This window comes from Phyllobates terribilis, unplaced genomic scaffold, assembly GCF_046119375.1.
Source record: "Phyllobates terribilis strain yellow unplaced genomic scaffold, ASM4611937v1 Scaffold_2__4_contigs__length_985480577, whole genome shotgun sequence".
NCBI lineage: Eukaryota > Metazoa > Chordata > Amphibia > Anura > Dendrobatidae > Phyllobates > Phyllobates terribilis.
This window is the reverse complement of record NW_027362762.1, coordinates 184,038,381-184,059,531: the sequence shown is the minus strand read 5'-3', so window position 1 is coordinate 184,059,531 and position 21,151 is coordinate 184,038,381. Positions and strand designations below refer to the sequence as shown.

The following is a 21,151-nucleotide window of genomic DNA, read 5'->3' as shown; positions in this document are numbered from 1 at the left end:
TAGGGGAGCTATGGGCCCATCATACTGTATACAGGAAAGCTGTGGGGACATCATACTCTGTATAAGGGAGCTAAGGGTCCACTATACTGTATATAGAGAAGCTGTATATTTGGGGATCCAGTGGACATTATTAAATGTTAAGTGGGCATTTAAGAAGCATTATTGTTATGTGAACTCAGGCTGTGTGCCCACTATGCGTTTTCCAAGCGTTTATGCTGTGGAATTTCCGCAGCATAAACGCTTGGGAAACGCTTGGTAATCCGCACCCCATGGATGCCCATGCTGCGGATTTTTCCGCAGCATTTATGCTGCGCTCAAAAATCCGCAGCATGTCCATTAATTTTGCGGACACGCAGCGTAATCGCCGCCATTGACTTGCATTGAAACCCATAATATCCGTGTCAGTACATTTGTACACACGGATATTATGCTTTTCTATGTGCGGATGGTACCCAAGTCTGGAGGAGAGGAGACTCTCCTCCAGACCTGGGTACCATAGAAACTGTAAAAAAAAGAATTTAAAATAAAAAATAACCTTTATACTCACCTTCCGGTGTCCTCCCGGTGTTTTGTCTGCTCCGTTCGGTCTCTTGCAATGCTCACGCTGTTGTGAAGGACCTGCCATGACGTCACTGAGACATGTGACCCATCACATGACTCAATGACGTCACCGCAGGTTCTTCACAACAGCGCGAGCCGCCCAACACACCGGACGCAGCAGAGAAAACACCGGGAGGACAACGGATGGTGAGTATAAACTTTATTTTTTTATTTTTTACCATTCTTATTCTTTTTTTTTTAACTAACTTGGTCACACTACTATAAATCCATGCCGGTTGCATGGATTTATATAGTGTGAACAAGTTGTCAAGCCCTTTTCCAAGTGATGCTAAAATCGCTTGGAAAAGCATTTGATAACCCGCATGCAGAAATGCATGCAAAGACGCTTGACAAACGCTTCTACCTGGCGGGAAAAACGCATGTAAAAACGCATGCATTTTTTCTGCCAGGGAGAAGCGTAAAAAATATGCAGCATTTCTGCATCGTGGGCACATACCCTTAGAGCAGGGGTCTCAAACACGCGGCCCGCGGGCCGCATGCGGCCCCTGAGGCTGCTTTATGCGGCCCGCAGGCACAGACCCCTTGACGATCCCGACCTGGTCCATGAGGAGCCGCCGACAGCAGCGCTGAATTGCCGCACAGAGACTGTTTCCCAGCACTGCATTTCCAATGCCAGCCGCCGGCCAATCAGAGGCCAGCAGCTGATATCTGCGTGTCGGCGCAGCGAGTATGACGTCATTGCCATATGCAGATGTCAGCTGCTGGCCTCTGATTGGCCGGCGGCTGACATTGAAAATGCTGTGCTGGGAGACAGTCTCTGTGCGGCAATGCAGCGCTGCTGTCGGCGGCTCCTCCTGGACCAGGTCGGGATCGTCAAGGGATCTGACTCTGTGGTGCCTGCGGGCCACATCTGCAGGAAGGCCGCCGAGGGAACGGAGGACAGGTGAGAATCATCTTTTTTTTTTTTTTTATGTGTGTGAAGAACAGCACAGGGGGCACATAGCCACAAGAGGGGACCTGGATGGGGCACATAGCCACAACATGGGGACCTGGATGGGGCACATAGCCACAACATGGGGACCTGGATGGGGCACATAGCCACAACATGGGGACCTGGATGGGGCACATAGCCACAACATGGGGACCTGGATGGGGCACATAGCCACAAGATGGGGATCTGGATGGGGCACATAGCCACAAGATGGGGACCTGGATGGGGCACATAGCCACAAGATGGGGACCTGGATGGGGCACATAGCCACAAGATGGGGACCTGGATGGGGCACATAGCCACAAGATGGGGACCTGGATGGGGCACATAGCCACAAGATGGGGACCTGGATGGGGCACATAGCCACAAGATGGGGACCTGGATGGGGCACATAGCCACAAGATGGGGACCTGGATGGGGCACATAGCCACAAGATGGGGACCTGGATGAGGCACATAGCCACAGGATGGGGACCTGGATGGGGCACATTAGTACAAGATGGGGACTTGGATGGGGAACATTACTACAAGATGTTTGCCATTATTACTATATGATGCTAATTGTAAGACAATATTACTGTATGTGGCCAATTGGGGGAAACAAAATTGTAAAAATCAAAAAAATAAAAATAAAGCCTGAAAAAATATTGGGCACTAAAAATGCTGTTTTATATGTAAACTAAAGTAAACACAAAAAAGTGCACGTTTATTATCGCCACATCCATAACGACCCAAGCTATAAAAAAATAAACACGGAAAAAATGTTCAAAAGGTGTATACAAAAAAAAATGGTATCACTAAAAATGTCACATTGAACAAAGAATGCGGCCCCCCAAATTCAAATTTTTTCCATGTGCGGCCCATATACCCAGCCGAGTTTGAGACCCCTGCCTTAGAGTATTGTAACCATCAAAGGTGCAAAATGTGGACACTTTTTTAGGGCATTTGCTCAGTGTATTAATCTTTTCAAGGCAGCAATTTTACCATCTAGAGGGCACAAAGAAGGCATTATTACTATGTAAGGGGCACAGTGGTGGGCATTATTATATGAGGCAGAAAGAGGAGCTTCTATTGTACCACACAGTAGGTGCAGTAGTCGGGACACATACAGCAGCGGCTCAGTATTGGGGTATCAGCAGGATGAGGTGTGTGTGCAGGTTGGGAATAGATGGGGACGGGGCTGGAAATGTCAGAAGTCAAATGTGTTTTCGTTATAATCTCTGCAGACGAGTTGTGACTGGAAGAAGTCGTCATGTTGTTCTGGGCCAGATGGAAAAGATGGGAAAAGGAACTACTCCACTAGAAAGAACGTCAACTGTAAGTTACTGTAGTGTAATTATTTGTATGGTCTGCAGGTCTGGTATCTACCACTATATGGTCACCATATGGAAGTAATATCAGTGTTGGTCTTTGTGTAGAGATTTATTTTCAGTAATAACGCGGTCATCTGCTGAGGTTCCTCTATACCCACGGTCAGGATGCACCACCGTAGTTGTACACACGGTTACCTGGTGTTGGGTTCACTTAACTGTTTCGCCCCCCCCCTGACCTGAACCCCTAGCTACGCCTCTGAATCAGATTATTGGGTGACTAATGAGTTCATTTTTATTAAATCCAAGTGGGTGTTATCAAAAAGGTTTCATTTAACCCTAGAACGCATACCTGGGGCCTCGCAGGCCCGTCCTGTTAATTGTTTTCTATTTTCTGCAAGATTACTTTAGTTAGAATTTTGAAACTCTAGGTATTCCTCAGGTATATAGTTGTTTGTCATTTTTGTTTGAGTTATTCCATATTATTTGCACACGGGCCTAAAAGGCCCCAGGTATGTGAAAAAGTAGATTTTTATGGTCATGCGTTCTAGGGTTAAAGCATTTACTTCTTTCTCCTGTATGATGTTGACTAATCATAAGCAGGTAGCAACATTCAGGGAAAAGAAAACTACAGACAACCTGATCTCACTGCAGAGCCATTGCAAAATTGAGCACAACAGACCTGAGTGAATTATAGACACCTTTGAGCTGTCATCTCCAGACAGGCACTTTGGAGGGAGAGGCAGTACAGCAGAGGTGACATTGCTATGAGAAAAGGAGAGCTGATAAAGGATTTTTTTAATGTAACACAGCTAAACTTACTGTAGCTGCTCTGCCCACCCCATCACCCCAACACACAAGGACTCCAAGGAGATGAAAGTTCAAAAGTGTCAGTAATGCCACTTAATCTGCTGTGCTCAAAGCAACTTTTAATTGGTCTTCTAGTGAGATATGGCTGTGTGTCATTACATTTCACACAGGAATAGCATGCTCTAAGCTATGGTGGGAGCGTGTTCTTCTTTTCCTTCAGAGTTGCTGCCTGCTTATGATTGGTTAACGTCATACAGGGTAAAGAAGTTCATGCCCCCAGTGAAAGCTATGTGATGATGTCCACTTGGACTTAATGAAAATTAATCAATTACATACCAAATGCTTTGATTGCTAATATCCCTGAAATGGAGATGTGAGATTAAAATACAAAACATAACAAAAAACAATTTTTATTTAATTCTGCAGCCACTATTCCATTGTGTGTCCAGTTCAACATTAAACGTTTTGTGAAGGGTCCTCTTTAAAGGGAATCTGTCACCACGTTTGACCTATCTATTCTATCAACATGGGAATACAGGTTATAGACTGCTGAAAAAATTCCTACCTGTATGCCTCATATCAGATGCCTTGCTGCTAATAAATCAACTTTTATCACTTTATATAAATTACCTCTTCTAGGCTGTGGGGAAGACACTGCCTGGAAGATAACTCGGCCTCAAGATTTTGTTTTACATGAAGGGGGAGATACCAGTGTGATGTGTGATGGCCGCTCTCTGCTCTCCTGATCTCACTGTAGAGCTGTGTGTGCTTATATCTGACACATCTGCAGGTTCCTTTTAGCTTTCATCTCACAGACAGACAGGGTTACAATATTGTTGCAATACAGCAGAACTCAGAGAGCTGCAAAATGTGTTTGTAAGACAAATTTCATTTTTCCTCTTCTGTGTTAGTTACTTGTCTCACACTGGGAACTCCCCCGTCATGTAGAATAAGCTCTGGAGGCCGAGTTTTCTTCCAGGCAGCGTCCTCCCCATAGCCTGTAAGAGGTCATTTACATAAAGTGATAAAAGATGATCTCTCAACAACAAGGATCTGATATGAGGCATACAGGTAGGACATTTTTCAGCAGTCTAAAACCTGTATGCCCATATTAATAGTTTAGGTCAAATGTTGTGGCAGATTTCCTTTAAAGAGTTGATGTTGATACCAGGAGACAGGAAAGGGAGGCAGTGCTAAGCATGGTGGAGTGGAGGCAGTTCTTGAAGTGAATATTTTGTTTTTCTCCTCTTTTTCTTGCACTAATTTATATCTGGTTGTCCAGTAGTGGACAACTCATAACTGATTGGCCTTTTGGGAGGTGGGGAGAAGGGACAAGTTTTAAAAAGCAAATGCACGTTCATTGATACTGGATGAAATGGATCGTAGTTCATCTTATTTAATAATGTGAGTGTTTCTAACATAATCTACTTCAGAACTGTAAAATCTAAATAACAGTATGACTTGTACACTATGAAGTGTTATATGCGTATAATTAAGAAACGGATGTCAAATTATATGTAGCGTCGGCGTCCCTGCCTCCTGCTAGGCAGGGACACTGTTCCCCTCACCTCTCCACTCCGTGCCCGGTGTCCTCCTCCCGCTCTGCTGGCAGCGCGCGCTGCTTCCCGGCCACTGTGCTTAGGGTGCGCGCGCGCTCCCCCTCTCTTAAAGGGGCCGCGCGCGCCGTCCTAAGGAGTCCCCGGCCAATGGCCGGAGGACCTCACCATATATAAGGCACCTCCTCCAAAATGGAGGTGCCCGAGCAATGTTGTTGCAAAGCCTTCACTCTGCTTCAGCCCTCAGGTCCCGTTACCAGTTACCTGCCAGTCACCTGTCAGATTCCTGCTTGATACCTGCCTGATATCCGTTTACCTGCTTGCAAGCCTGCGGTCCGACGGTCTGCCTTCCAACACCTGTCAGTCTATCTATGGACCAGCCTGCCCGCTCACCTGGGAGCGCTCATCTGCTACCTGCCTGCTAGCCTACCTGGAGGCTCCGCCGTCACTTGCCGTGACCACCTGCCTGTCCAGAGACTCTTGCCTGCTCACCTGCTACCTGCCTGCTAGCCTACCTGGAGGCTCCGCCGTCACTTTCCGTGACCACCTGCCTGTCCAGAGACTCTTGCCTGCTCACCTGGGAGCGCTCACCTGCTACCTGCCTGCTAGCCTACCTGGAGGCTCCGCCGTCACTTGCCGTGACCACCTGCCTGTCCAGAGACTCTTGCCTGCTCACCTGGGAGCGCTCACCTGCTACCTGCCTGCTAGCCTACCTGGAGGCTCTGCCGTCACTTGCCGTGACCACCTGCCTGTCCAAAGACTCTCGCCTGCTCACCTGGGAGCGCTCACCAGCCACCTGCCTGCTGTCCTTCTACCCAGAGACTGTCCCTGTCACTTGCCGTGAGTACCCGTCCTTCTACCCAGAGACTGTCCCTGTCACTTGCCGTGACTACCTGCCCTTCTACCCAGAGACTGTCCCTGTCACTTGCCGTGACTACCTGCCCTCCTACCCAGAGACTGTCCCTGTCACTTGCCGTGACTACCTGCCCGTCTTCCCTGGGAGCCACCCGCTTCCTTACAAGGACCGCCCCCTTGTATAGTTGCTCAGAGGTTCCGCCTCCCAGACCCGTTACATTATATATACTGTAAGCATACACACCAAACATGTAGGTGTTTCATTTCCATATGATAGTGTAGTTGCTATTAATTGAATAGTGTTATATGACATGTCAAACTTTGTAACCATTTTTTGATTGCTCCAAAGTTGATATTAAACACAGTTTGCAAAATGTATTAAAATGTATAAAAATCTCCTGCCATTTTATAGCTACAGTTCCATCTATTTGGATATATTATCTATGTAAGCATATGTGTCTGCACAGTTACAGACCATGAAAAGTTCTATATAGACTAATATTAATGCATAGCATTTAAATTCTCCAAAGCAGGATATTTTAATCTCCATCCTAGACCTTCTAGGAAGACCCGTAGGTTCTCCCAGGTTCACCTTCCTGACCAGGTCAAATTTTACTATTCTGACCAGTGTCACTTTATGTGGTAATAACTCTGGAATGCTTCAATGTATCCCAGTGATTCTAAAAATGTTTTCTTTGTGACACATACTTCATGTTAGTGGTACACTTTTTTGTGTTTATTTGTGAAAATAATGGAATTTTGGCAAAAATTTAGAAAATTATTTTCAAACTTTTAATTTTTATGCCCTGAAACTAGATAGTTCCATCACTCAATAGTTAATAAATAACATTTAACACATGTCTACTTTACATAAGCATCATTTTTGAAACATAATTTTTTTGTTAGGAAGTTAGATGGGTTAATAGTTGATCAGCAATTTCTTGATTTTCCAACAAAATTTACAAAACCAATTTTTGTAGGGACCACATCATATTTAAAGTGACTTTGTGGAGCTTATATGACAGAAAATAGCCAAAAGTGACATCATTGTAAAAACTGCACCCCTCAAAGTGCTCAAAACCATATACAAAAGGTTTATTAACCCTTCAGGTGCTTCAGAAAAATTACAGCAATGTGGAAGGTAAAAATGAAAATTTTACTTTTTTTTTCCACAAAAATGTTGGTTTTGCCCCAAATTTGTAATTTTCACAAGGGTAACAGGAGAAAATGGACCATACAATTTGTTGTGCAATTACTCCTGAGAACAGCAATATCCCATATGTGGTGAAAAACTACTGCTTGGGTGCATGGCAGAGCTCCGAAGGGAAGGAGCACCATTTGATTTTTGGAGTGCAAAATTGGCTGAAATAGCCTAAACAGTGGAAACCCCCCACAAGTGACCCCATTTTGGAAACTACAACATTCATGGAGCTTATCTAGAGGTCTGGCGAGAACCTTGAACCCACAGGTGCTTCACAGAATTTTACAACGTTGAGTCGTGAAAATTAAAAAATACAATTTTCCTGCAAAAATGTTGGTTTTACCCTAAAATTTTAATTTTCACAAGGATAAAAGGAGAAATTGCACAACAAATTGTATGGTTCATTTCTCCTGAGTATGGCAATACCCCATAGATGATGGAAACCTACTGTTTTGGCACTCAAAGAAAGGAGCCCCATTTGACTTTTGGAACTCAAAATTGTCTGGAATAGATAACCGACACCATGTTGCGTTTGCAGAGCCTCTGATGTGCCTAAACAGTGGAAATCCTCCACAAGAGTCCCTATTTTTAAAACTACATCCTCAAGGAACTTATCTAGAGTTTGCGTGAGTACCTTGAACGTACAAGTGCTTCACAGAATTTTACAACGTTGAGCCGCAAAAATGAAATGATACATTTTTCTTGCAAATATGTTGGTTTTCCCACAAATTTTTCATTTTCAGAAGGGTAGCAGGAGAAAACGGACCATACAATTTGTTGTTCAATTTCTCCTAAGTATGTTGATAACCTATATGTGGAGGATAACTACTGTTTGGGTGCACGACAGGGCAGGAAGGGAAGGAGCACCATTTGACTTTTGGAGTTCAAAATAGGCTGGAATAAATAGCGGATGCCATGATGAGTTTGCAGAGCCCCTGATGTACCTAGACAGTGGAAATCCTCCACAAGTGATCCCATTTTGTAAACTTCACCCTTCAAGGAACTTATCTAGAGGTATGGTGAGTACCTTGAACCCACCGATGCTTTACAGAATTTTATAACATTGAGCCATGAAAATTAAAAAAATACATTTTTCCAGCAAAAATGTTGATTTTGCCCCAAATCTTTCATTTTCACAAGGGTAATAGGAGAAAATGGATCATAAAATTTGTTATGCAATTTCTCTTGAGTACACTGATATGTGGTGGAAAACTAGTGTGTGGGCATATGGCAGGCTCGGAAATAAAGGTGTGCCAATTGAATTCTAGAGCATAATTTTGGCTGAAATAGATTGCAGATGCCAGGTCACAATTAAAGAGCCCCTGACATGCCAGAACAGCAGAACCCCCCCCCCATAGGCGACCCCATTTTGGAAACTATACCTCTCGAGGATTCATCTAGGGGTGTAGTGAGCATGTTTAACCTTCAGGCTATTCACAGAATTGTATAACATTGGCCATAAAAATGAAAAAATTCAATTATCCCTCAAAAATGTTGGTTTTTTCCCAAAATTTTTCATTTTCATAAGGGCAACAGGAGAAAATGGACAAGACAATTTGTTGTGCAATTTCTCCTAAGTACACAGATACTCCATATGTGGTGGAAAACTACTATTTATGCACACAGCAGGGTTTGGAAGAGAATGAGCGCCAACTAAATTCTGGAGCTCAATTTCAACTGGAATTGATTGCGGATGCCAACGTCACATTTGAAAAGCCCCTGATATGCCAAAACAGCAGAAACCCCCAAAAGTGACCACATTTTGGAAACAACACCTCTCAAGGAATTCATCTAGGGGTGTAGTGAGCATTTTTAACCTTCAGACGATTTACAGAATTGTATAACATTAGGCTGAGAAAATGGAAAATTACCATTTTTTCCACTAAAGTGTTGCTATGGCCCCAAATTTTTAATTTTCAAAAGGGATAATAGGAGAAAATTAATCAATTAATTTGTCATGAAATTTCTCCTGAGTATGTCTATACCACATATGTGGTCAAAAACAACTTTTGAGGCACAGTGCAAAGCTCAGAAGGGAAGAAGCACCATATTGGAGTTCAGATTTTGCTGGAATGATTTGAGGGTCCCATCTCACATTGGTAGAACAGCTGAACCCCTCCATAAGTGACCCCATTAAACAAACTATCCCATTCCCAATTAATTCACCGAGGGATGCAGTGAGCATGTTGACACCACTTGTGCCTCACAGATTTTATATTATTGGGAGAAGAAGAAAGAATAATTACATTTTTTACCATTAAAATGTGACCCACTTGACCACTGCCCCCCATTAAGCTACATTCTGACTATAAGACGCACCCCCAAAGTTTGTGGGAAAATGGTGCATCTTATTGTCCAAAGAATGCGGTATTTTATAGAAAAAATAATTGTTTTTGCATCGCTGTATTCTGAAAGCTATTGTTAGAACCCTCCTGTTTGTTTTTTCCATCTTGTGTTTTGCGGTCACGTGACTATCTGCCTTTATATTCCAGCTCCGCCCTTTTGGCTGTGCTGGACTTCAGTGTTTGACTGTTTCTCTAGCCAGGTGCTTCGGTGCCTTTTTCTGTCGTTTTGCTTGGTCCTTCTGGGACCTCTAGTACCTTTTTGTCACTGTGTCTTTTTGTGTTCTGCAGCAACTTCTCTGTTTAGGAGGTGTCCCATTTTTGTCCCAGTCCTTAGTTCTTTTAGGGACCCCTCCCTTTATGCTATAGGTCTTCGTTCAGACTAGCCGAGGACTAAGGCGGGTCAGTTCGCTAGGAACAGTCAGCCAGCTACATCGTAGGGATTCAGCTTAGTCTTACTGTAGGGACAGCTTTCCCCTATCTTTCCTTAGTACTTGTTGCAGATCATAACAGCTACAACTTTTTTATTTCTCTGCTGATGTATCATGGATTGTTTTTTGCAGGACAAGATGACATTTTCAGCTATACCATCTTTATTTACATTTGACTTTTTGATCCCGTTTTATTCCACTTTTTTGGTGGTATGATGAAAAAGCATAGCTTTTTTGCTATTTTTTATTATTTATTTTACGGAGTTCCCTGAAAGGATTAAATAGTGTGACAGTCTTATAGGCCGGGTGGTTTTGCTCCTGGCAGTGACAGACGAAGCTCGGCTTTTACTTAAGTTGAGCTCCTGGCAGCGATCGTGTGGGCACTGCTCCTGTGCCCGCTTGATAGCTTATGTCAATTGTCGTTAAGGGGTTAATGGGATATTCTCAAGTTGTCTCTAAAGCAGCACAGCTCTCTAGTTTCTTTCACCTTCTTTTACCTAGGGAGTGGTAGGGCAGGAACTCCTTATTGAGTGACAGTTCTGGTTCAGTTTCCTGCTGCTAAGCTTATGCTTCTGTGACACATTATCAATCTGTCAGTGTTTGTTCTGAAGTCTACAGTGTTATCACTATATTTTCATATAGAGATAACATGACATTTGAAGAAGCACACCACTCAAATGAGCAATGAATAGGAGAACTGCTCTGGAAACTGCCAATTCGTGGAGCAAAGAAATGTCATTTTGCGAGACTGACAGCAGCTTCTGGTCATAATAGATTGCAAGCTTGTGAGCACTCAGTCTTCTTATTTAATTGTTGAATAATGTATTGCTGTTCAATGTCTTTTATAGTTTGTACATGTCTTCTCTGATTTCTAAAGTACTGTTGAATGTGTCGGTGCTATAGAAATAAAATTATTATTATTATTATTATTATTATTATGTGATGAGAAGGAGTTGGGGTTGAGCAGCTAACTGCTCAGAAATTAATGGGCTGAAGAGAGCTTTCTGGGATCTCGGGAGTTAACTCCCTACCTGGGACTGTAACCACTGCACATACTTCCTAGACTCTGGTGGCTGATCTCACTGGCAATAAGCTGTACACTATGTAAGTTAAAAGCTCCTCTAACAGAAGAATGACAACAAATAGAAAAGCAAGTCAATTATGTTTATTTTGATGCAGTCTAATTAACTATGTCTATTTCTTAACACCCCCTTTAAGGTACATTTTTATAAAACTTACCTCTTTAAGGTCTGTTTCTTAGAGAAAACCGATAAAATTGGGACAGTTAGGAGTCTTGTAGCTGTTCCTACTTCTTCCTATCATACATTCAGTAGTTTAGAACTTATTAAGGTACAGATGGAAAGCTATAGAACTGCAGGATTAGTTTGCAGTCTATTACCATGGAGATTGCAGACGCAAAACAGTAGAATATTTTTACTTAAAACTATTTACAAAGAGGTATCACTTCTTATTTAGTCATTTGTTGACAAAAAAAATAAACCTGTCATTTAAATTTGTCTTTGAATAGTTCATGAATGTCCTGCAAGCCCTGCAGAACGTCTTTAGAGGTTTATCTAAAGTAGATATCTCCTTTGGAAGCTGAGGACCTGCTGAATCAAGGTAACAAAGAAATGGCTAAATCAAAAAGGTATCAACTACTGAGGACTTTTACAATATGTGAAAAAAAATGCCCCAGAAGATAACTAGAGTGGAATTTCTATTTCCAGGTACATAAATTTGTTATTTCAGTTTAGATAGCTCTTTCTAGTTAAATATTATTAAATATCAATTATGCTGTATAGATGACAGCTATGTATGCCCAATGTGCTTATGCATGAATGCATAACTTACCTCGGATCAAAATATAACCATCTAGCGACACACTGCACCTGTTACGGTGGCCATAGACATCACACTAAAGTTGATGAAAATAGTAATTTTAACCATTCGACGGGTGAAATTTAACAATGAATAATGATTCTGACCAACTGATGACCATCATCGTCTGGAAAATGTCTGCTGTGTTTGTAATTTTTATCCACATATGGTCTTTCGTTCAAAACTCTTCTCAAAAATTGTTCCGTCTTTTGCAAGAGATACAGACAGCTGCAATGTGAATATGGACTAAAATGTATTGTATATAGGTGCTCTGTCGAAACGATCTTTTATTGTGTGGCGTTTTCATTCTAATGTATAAAGTATCGCTCATCTTCTTTTTTATGATTTTTGATAACAAGCAGATAATTTTTAGATCTCTGAACACTGTGGTAGCAGATCATTTAGTACATGAGTCATATCAAGAACAATATCAATGTATGTGCTGCTTGACAAACACCAGTGATAGAATTATTCTCCTCTATCTATGTAATTCTTTTACTGTAAGACCTTGCATCACTTCAATATTCGAATCCCCTAACAGATAATTCACACTGGTAGTGATCGTCTTTTTCCAGCCACCTCATTCCATTATATGTATTTGCAAGTCTCAGGAAGGAAGGATACAATCTAACAGAACAACTGGTTAGGTTTATACCTTATTCCAACTGCATGTATGCTAATCATAAGGTGGGCAAAAATAAAATTAAATAAAATGCAAAATGCTGCTTTAGTTATTGGCTGTATGTGATATCAGCACTTGTGTGTTCATGTGTGTGAGATTACATTGTCAGCCCCACTAGAGGCAAGAGGCGAGATGAGTTTGTGCCGTGATCATTGTAGAAGACATAGGCAACGTAAAATCACTATATGATAAATTACGTTATCTTGGTAGTAAGATCCTTTTCCTATCCACATAGAGTGCTTACTCTTCTTCTAAGTTTCATGTTCATAATGATATGAGATAAACACTGCATGGAATATTTCCCACAGCGCCAGTTACTAGTAAATTAAAGCTAAAAGGAAACCTTTCTTTATTTGTGGTGTACAGTCATTAGCTTTGTCATTACTGTAAGTTTAGCGGCTAATTATTAATTTAAGTAATTTGAGAGCGCTGCAGTTTTGCAGTTATTAAGATGGTGTTTTGCAAAGTGTCACTTGCTGCATCTCGTCATCAGGGGCATCTTGTGAAACCTTCTGAAGAACATTCCTTTTCTATCATAGGACGTGCCTACATCGAGTGTTATTTAAAATCTAAGAGATTGACTTATACATACAAGACTAGTCAGATAAGTATCTCTTATCAGACGCAAAGTGGACACAACTCCAGCCATAACTGTTACTAGCTCTTTCCATATTACCGTCACCTATCTGCTTATGTTTCATTTCAGAACATTACTTCTTTTTCTTATACACTTCAGCATTGCTGGTGCATATTTATTGTGTTTACCTTTGCAAGATATTGGTTACTTAGTCATTTAGTCAGCTATATTCTCTAATTAACACTAAATTCAAACGAGTTTATGATCATCCGATTTTCATGCAGAAAAAACAGACAGTTTCTCATCTGCATGTCACCCGTATAGCATCCATATGACATTTATTATTATACATCAGCAGTGAACAAATTTACAAGACTAAAAATAGCTTCCTCTGTTAATAATGGCAATGTATCCATAAAAATCAGATGAGATTCAGTTGATCCATACGAGATCCGATTTTTTTTTTTGTGCTCCAATAGACAAGTTTCATCAGAAATGCAGAAGAGACTAGTGAATGCTGCAATTTTTTTTCACGTGGACATTAAGTCAATGTGAAAAAAATACATTTATCCAAACAGACCAATTGAATGACATTGGTCCAAGTGCTGTCTGGGTAAGGTCAGTTTTTTCCACGGACACAACTCCGACCAAAAATATGGTCATGTGAACGTAGCCTAAGTTTGTAAATAATATTCCCTTCCTATCTACGTAGAATAATGTGGATATGGAAGAGTTAAAACTGTAAACTTATGTTGATGCCAGCTCCAAAACCTCCATTAAAAAAAATCTGATGTTCAAACCTGAGCAAAAGGCTTTTCCTAACGAGCTCAATCTATGAGGCTACTTATTACAAGTTGACTCTAATGGATGGTAAAGGGATTGTTTTCATCATCTCTTTACACTGTGTTCCAAATTATTATGCAAATAATATTTTCTCAGATTTTCCCAAATTACCTATATGAATTGCAGTCATTGTAATTTTCCAGTCAAATAACTATTAGAGTACAACTGAAAGGTTTTTGTACAAACTGCCTATGATAACAGTATATTTTTAAAAAAATAAAAAACTCAAACTGCACTCAAAATGCATGTTCCAAATTATTATGCACAGCAGAGTTTTCAACCTTTTCATTTTAATAAAGAACAAAAAAAAATGGTAATTTTTGAAATTATAAGCATTAGCAGGTTATTACAAATTGAAATCAAACAGTTTTCAACTCAAAACTTTATTCTAGGTGATGTTACATTTGCACATAGGACCCCTTGTTCGAAAGGAGCTTCTGAACTCTCTCGTCCATTGAATTTGTCAGGTTTTGGATGGTTTCTGCTTCAATTGTTTTGCATGGAGGACAGAATACCCTCCCAGAGCTGTTGCTTAGATGTGAACTGCCTCCCGCCATCATAGACACTCCTTTTGATGATGCTCCAGAGGTTCTCAATGGGGTTGAGGTCAGGGGAGCATGGGTGCCACACCATAAGTTTGTCCCCTTTTATGCCCATAGCAGCCAGAGATGCAGATGTGTTATGTGCAGCATGAGATGGGGCATTATCATGCATGAAATGATCTCGATGGTCCAGATGGATGGAGTGGAGGATGGTTGGTTGATGGACACCCCATGCAAACACGGCTACGGCGCTAACAAGGAGGAGGTGGAGTAATGTTTTGGGCTGGAATCATGGGGAGAGAGATTGTGGGCCCTTTTAGGATCCCTGAAGGGGTAAAGATGAACTCCATAATGTATGTTGAGTTTCTCAAACAGCACTTCCTTCCATGGTTCAAGAAGAAGAACCGTACATTCCGCAGCAAGATCATTTTCATGCATGATAATGCCTCGTCTCATGCTGCACATAACACGTCTGAATCTCTGGCTGCTATGGGCATAAAAGGGGACAAACTTATGGTATGGCACCCATGCTCCCCTGACCTCAACCCCATTGAGAACCTCTGGAGCATCATCAAAAGGAGTGTCTATGATGGTGGGAGGCAGTTCACATCTAAGCAACAGCTCTGGGAGGGTATTCTGTCCTCATGCAAAACAATTGAGCAGAAACCATCCAAAACTATTTTTTTTGTTCTTTATTAAAATGAAAAGGTTGAAAACTCTGCTGTGCATAATAATTTGGAACATGCATTTTGAGTGCAGTTTGAGTTTTTTATTTTTTTAAAAATATACTGTTATCATAGGCAGTTTGTACAAAAACCTTTCAATTGTACTCTAATAGTTATTTGACTGGAAAATTACAATGACTGCAATTCATATAGGTAATTTGGGAAAATCTGAGAAAATATTATTTGCATAATAATTTGGAACACAGTGTATTTGCCTGTACAACTCTGCTTTCTACTTTCTCTAATGTCAAACTCATCATCAGCATAAAGTTTTATCAGTTATAAAATATTGACTGAATTGCATTATTCACGTATGCTGCTCAATGATTATTTAGGACAGAGATGATCTGAAAGGGATTATACAGGGTCGATTAACTTGCAATCAGAATTTTCTATTGTTATCTGTACTAATAAAACTGCTACTTACATACAAACATTGCTGCATGTGATAAAGCCTGGGCTGTACTTTACTTCTGTGCTCTCTGTTAATCACATAGTTGTTTGCATAGGTGCAGATTGTTTTACAGTTTTGTAAATGATCAAACATCCGTCATTAGAATCGATTAAGTCATTATTAATACAAAAATCGGCTAAAACCATACTGCAATCAATAGAATAAACCAAATCCTACAATACCCACTTTCCTATTCGTACAGTATCATTTAGATAAAATAAACTTATCTACAGAATCTAAAGATACAATATATCCTAGAAGAATACAAGTCTTAGAGGACAAGACAGACAGCACACTAGCAGTGCCTCTGGACTCCTATAAGGCAGTGGATGCTGTACCTGGATGTTGGAGTCACTCTGATCCTCTCCTGAAGAGCTGTGAGCTGCCTTGAGGAGTCTGCACTGGATCCTCTGCCTTTAAATAGAGACCCAGGTCCTCCTCAGTGATGCGATGTTCCTGTCACTCATCCCTTCTCTCCCTCTCTTCAGTATAACTCATCCTATTTATTTCCCAGTCCGTCTTTCCCCCTTTTCTCTCTTTCTTTCTCCTCTCAACATTTTTTCCTTTTGTATATTTAATATTATTTGTGTCACTCTTCCTTGTTCCTTGTCTGTTTGTATTCTGGGTTTTTTTGTTTTGCACTTTCTTACAAAGCAATTGTCATTAAATAATTTTATCCCTTGCAAATATGAAATACCTTCCATGTACAGAATGATATAGCAGAGCTGAATGTGTCATTTAACACTAGAGAGCAGCATTGTGTGACATTGTGATAGCTGAGGAAAGATCGTACGGTAGGGTTCCGTAAAACTACACATACCATGTCGTGTTATGTTAAATGACAATTCCAGCTTCACTGCATATTGCAAATTTAGCTCTGCTACATGTGTATATTATCTGCAAAATAAAAATTAAGGTATAAAAACACCATTCTTTATTGTGACTGATAAACTAAATCCTCATGCAGATTAGAAGAAAGTCAGCCATACCTACTGATTTCAATGGGGTTGGCCAGACATACAATATGTAAAGAGGCCAAGCGATTCTCCCTCACTGGGAAACATTAGATGAAAGAAAGGATCAGGCGTGCTGAAATTCAGTATACCTGACCATTGCTAAGAGAGATAAAGGATCTGGAAATGCCTTAACACGGTATCCCCATGAAATTAATTTAAATGTGCATGTATATATAATGGGTAGAACCTCGGTCTGCCACCATTTTACAAAATTAAGGACTGATATCTCACGAACCTCACTGTTATGTGCTGGATTGTCCAGATCTGCTTTATCCTTTGTGAGTTGCTACAGGTAATCGAACACCCTCCTGTTGCAGCGGGAATTCCATCTGATCACCTACATTGTATTATTCCTAAGCAAGTGTCACTTTTTTGCCATAAATGTGCTATTATATGTCATGGATCCCAGGGGTAATGTTTCTCCCTGTGGAGAGTGGCATGCCAGGCCTGATATGCCAAGGTGAGGTGACTTTTAAGCCTTGCAATGCTCCTCTGGGCAATTAAATATGCATATTGCCTCTTCAGAGAGGAAGGGGACTAGAACTCTAGTGGCACCTATTTGAAGTTGAAATCCTAAAAGTCAATGTTGGCTCTTTAATGAGTCTTGCCACATGACTTAGGATAAAAGCCAAACCAGGATCTCAGTTTGCAGACACTCTGTTTTAGGGTGCTGCCCCCCATCCGTGCAAAGTGTGAGATCTGATTTAGCTGGGTGAGAGACGTTTGACCGGGATCCAAGGGCTAACGTTTCTCCTTGTGAAGAGTGACATGCCAATACAACACAAGGAGAAATGTTACTCCTTGGATCCCGGTCAGACGCCTCTCACCCAGCCAAACCAGATCTCACGCTGACAGTTGATTCATGCTGACTAAACTATGAGCAGCACAGATCAGCTCTATTATTGCAGCAATATATGTTTTTCTCTGAATCACTGCGGCTTTTAAAATAAAATACATTATAACTACTATTGGACTGCCCGTAGACTATACATGTTTGGGCGGTCCACATTTTACTCTGCAGTGACGTGCTAAAGCGTTAATGCAGACTAAACAGCTTGCCGGAGATCATGCAGCTGTGGAGTGGGAAGCCTTCTGTCAAACACAGACTGCACATAAAAAGGCACACATGGTTAATTACCATGCTTGCCTTCTTGAGCTCTATATACACAATGCTAAACAAGGGCTGTATACAGATTAGGAATCACTGACAGTGCTTTCTCCTCCAGATCCAGTGACCATGTAATCGCTGGGTGTAGAAAGAAAGCAGAAGCTGCTGGGTTCTAGGAGTTGAAGGGAAGATGGATGGAGCTACAGTAAGTATAGTGGGGGAAAAAAAGTATTTAGTCAGCTACCAATTGTGCAAGTTCTCTCACTTAAAAAGATGAGAGAGGCCTGTAATTGACATCATAGGTAGACCTCAACTATGAGAGACAAAATGAGAAAAAAAATCCTGAAAATCACATTGTCTGATTTGGAAAGAAATTTTTTTCAAATTTTAGTGGAAAATAAGTATATCAATTACAAACAAGCAATATTTCTGGCTCTCACAGACCGGTAACTAATTCTTTAAGAGGCTCCTCTGTCCTCCACTCATTACCTGTAGTACTGGCACCTGTTTGAACTTGTTATCAGTATAAAAGACACCTGTCCGCAACCTCAAACAGTCACACTCCAAACTCCACTATGGTGAAGACCAAAGACCTGTCGAAGGACACCAGAAACAAAATTGTAGCCCTGCACCAGGCTGGGAAGACTGAATCTGCAATAGGCAAGCAGCTTGGTGTGAAGAAATCAACTGTGGGAGCAATAATTAAAAAATGGAAGACATACAAGACCACTGATAATCTCCCTCGATCTGGGGCTCCACACAAGATCTCACCCCATGGGGTCAAAATGATCTCAAGAACGGTGAGCAAAAATCCCAGAACCACACGGGGGGACCTAGTGAATGACCTGCAGAGAGCTGGGACCAACGTTACAAAGGCTACCATCAGTAATACACTACGCCGCCAGGGACTCAGATCCTGCAGTGCCAGATGTGTTCCCCTGCTTAAGCCATTACATATCCAGGCCCGTCTGAACTTTGCTAGAGAGCATTTGGATGATCCAGAAGAGTATTGGGAGAATGTCATATGATCAGATGAAACCAAAGTAGAACTGTTTGGTAGAAACACAACTTGTGCTTGGAGGAGAAAGAATGCTGAGTTGCATCCAAAAAACACCATACCTACTGTAAAGCATGGGGGTGGCTATATCATGCTTTGGGGCTGTTTCTCTGCCAAGAGACCAGGAAGACTGATCCGTGTACAAGAAAGAATGAATGGGGCCATGTATCGTGAGATTTTCAGTGCAAACCTCCTTCCATCAGCAAGGGCATTGAAGATGAAACGTGACTGGGTCTTTCAGCATGACTATGATCCCAAGCACACCACCAGGGCAACGAGGGTCTTTCAGCATGACAATGATCCCAAGCACACCACCAGGGCAACGAAGGAGTGGCTTTGTAAAAAGCATTTCAAGGTCCTGGAATGCCTTTGCCAGTCTCCAGATCTAAACCCTACAGAAAACCTTTGGAGGGACTTGAAAGTCCGTGTTGCCCAGCAACAGCCCCAAAACATCACTGCTCTAAAGGAGATCTGCATGGAGGAATGGGCCAACATACCAGCAACAGTGTGTGCCAACATTGTGAAGACTTAAAGGAAAAGTTTGACCTTTGTCGTTGAACTTTTGTAATTGACCAAATACTTATTTTCCACCAAAATTTGAAAAAAAATTCTTTCCAAATCAGACAATGTGATTTTCAGGATTTTTTTTTCATTTTGCCTCTCATAGTTGAGATCTACCTATGATGTCAATTACAGGCCTCTCATCTTTTTAAGTGGGAAAACTTGCACAATTGGTGGCTGACTAAATACTTTTTTTCCCACTGTACAGGGCAATCCAGGAGGAAAACCTGTTAGAGACTGCAAAAGATTGGGGCATAGATTCACCTTCCAGCAGGGCAACGACCCTAAACATACTGCCAAAAATACAATGGATGGTTTAGATGAAAGCATACAGTTGAAACCAGAAGTTTACATCTATAATATAACCGGCCAAGTGTCCCTCTGTCTGTAGCCTCTATACACTGCGCATGTGCGACTGGCAGTCTGGCTCCAGACAGTAGAACGCTTGGAGCCGTTACAGGTAAGAGGAGTGTATGGCGCCGGAGATCACGGTATGCGTAGACACTGAGTACATACCGCGATCTCCGGCGCCATACTTACATACTTACCTGACCGGGAGGAGCATTGCCGCGGCGCCTCTCTTCAGGCTGGAGACCGGGGGCAGAGTGAAGGCGTCGGAATCAGTGCATGTGCATAGCACTATCCGGCGCCATTTTACTGAAGACACATTTACAGGGGGATGAGGGGTACCACGCATACCAGAATTGGGGGATGAGGGGTATCATGCATACCAGGATTGGGGGATAAGGGGTACCATGCATACCAGGATTGGTGGATGAGGGGACCCATGCATACCAGGATTGGGGGATGAGGGGTACCATGCATACCAGGATTGGGGGATGAGGGGTACCATGCATACCAGGATTGAGGGGTACCATGCATACCAGGAGTGGGGAATGAGGGGTACCATGCATACTAGGATTGGGGGATGAGGGGTACCATGCATACCAGGATATGGATCTGGGGGGCTATGCATACGATTATTGGTGGGTGAGGGGACCATGCATACCAGGATTGGGGGATGAAGGGACCATGCATACCAGGATTGGAGGTGAGGGGACCATGCATACCAGGATTGAGGGATGAGGGGACCACTTATACCAGGATTGGGGGATGAGGGGTACCATACATACCAGGATTGGAGGATGAGGGGTACCATACATACCAGGATTGTGGGATGAGGGGGGCCATGCATACCAGGATTGGGGTGAGGGCACCACACATACCAGGATTGGGGGATGAGGGGTGCCATGCATAGCTGGATTGGGGATGAAGGGACCATGCATACCAGGATTGGGCATGAGGGGACCATGCATACCAGGATTGGGGGTGAGGGTACCACGCATACCAGGATTGGGGGATGAGGGGTACCACACATACCAGGATTGGGGGATGAGGGGTACCACACATACCAGGATTGGGGGATGAGGGGTACCATGCATACCAGGATTGAGGGATGAGGGGGCCACAGATACCACGATTGGGGGGGATGAGGGGACCATGCATACCAGGAATGGGGAGTGAGGGGACCATGCATACCAGGATTGAGGGATGAGGGGACCATGCATACCAGGATTGAGGAATGAGGGGTAACATGCATACCCGGATTGGGGGATGAGGGGTACCATGTATACCAGGATTGGTCGATGAGG

At 42.2% G+C, this 21,151-nt stretch overlaps 1 protein-coding gene across 2 annotated transcripts in view; it reads right to left on the bottom strand.

Annotated features, from left to right (window-relative positions):
* The window catches only part of TAC3 (tachykinin precursor 3), a 156,031-nt gene extending 139,776 nt beyond the window's left edge, over positions 1-16,255 (bottom strand). For both annotated transcript variants that reach the window (XM_073670173.1, XM_073670177.1), the window contains exon 1: positions 16,096-16,255. The gene's annotated coding sequence lies outside the window, so the exon portion shown is untranslated. The remainder of the gene's footprint in view (positions 1-16,095) is intronic.
* Between the last annotated feature and the right edge of the window lie 4,896 nt (positions 16,256-21,151).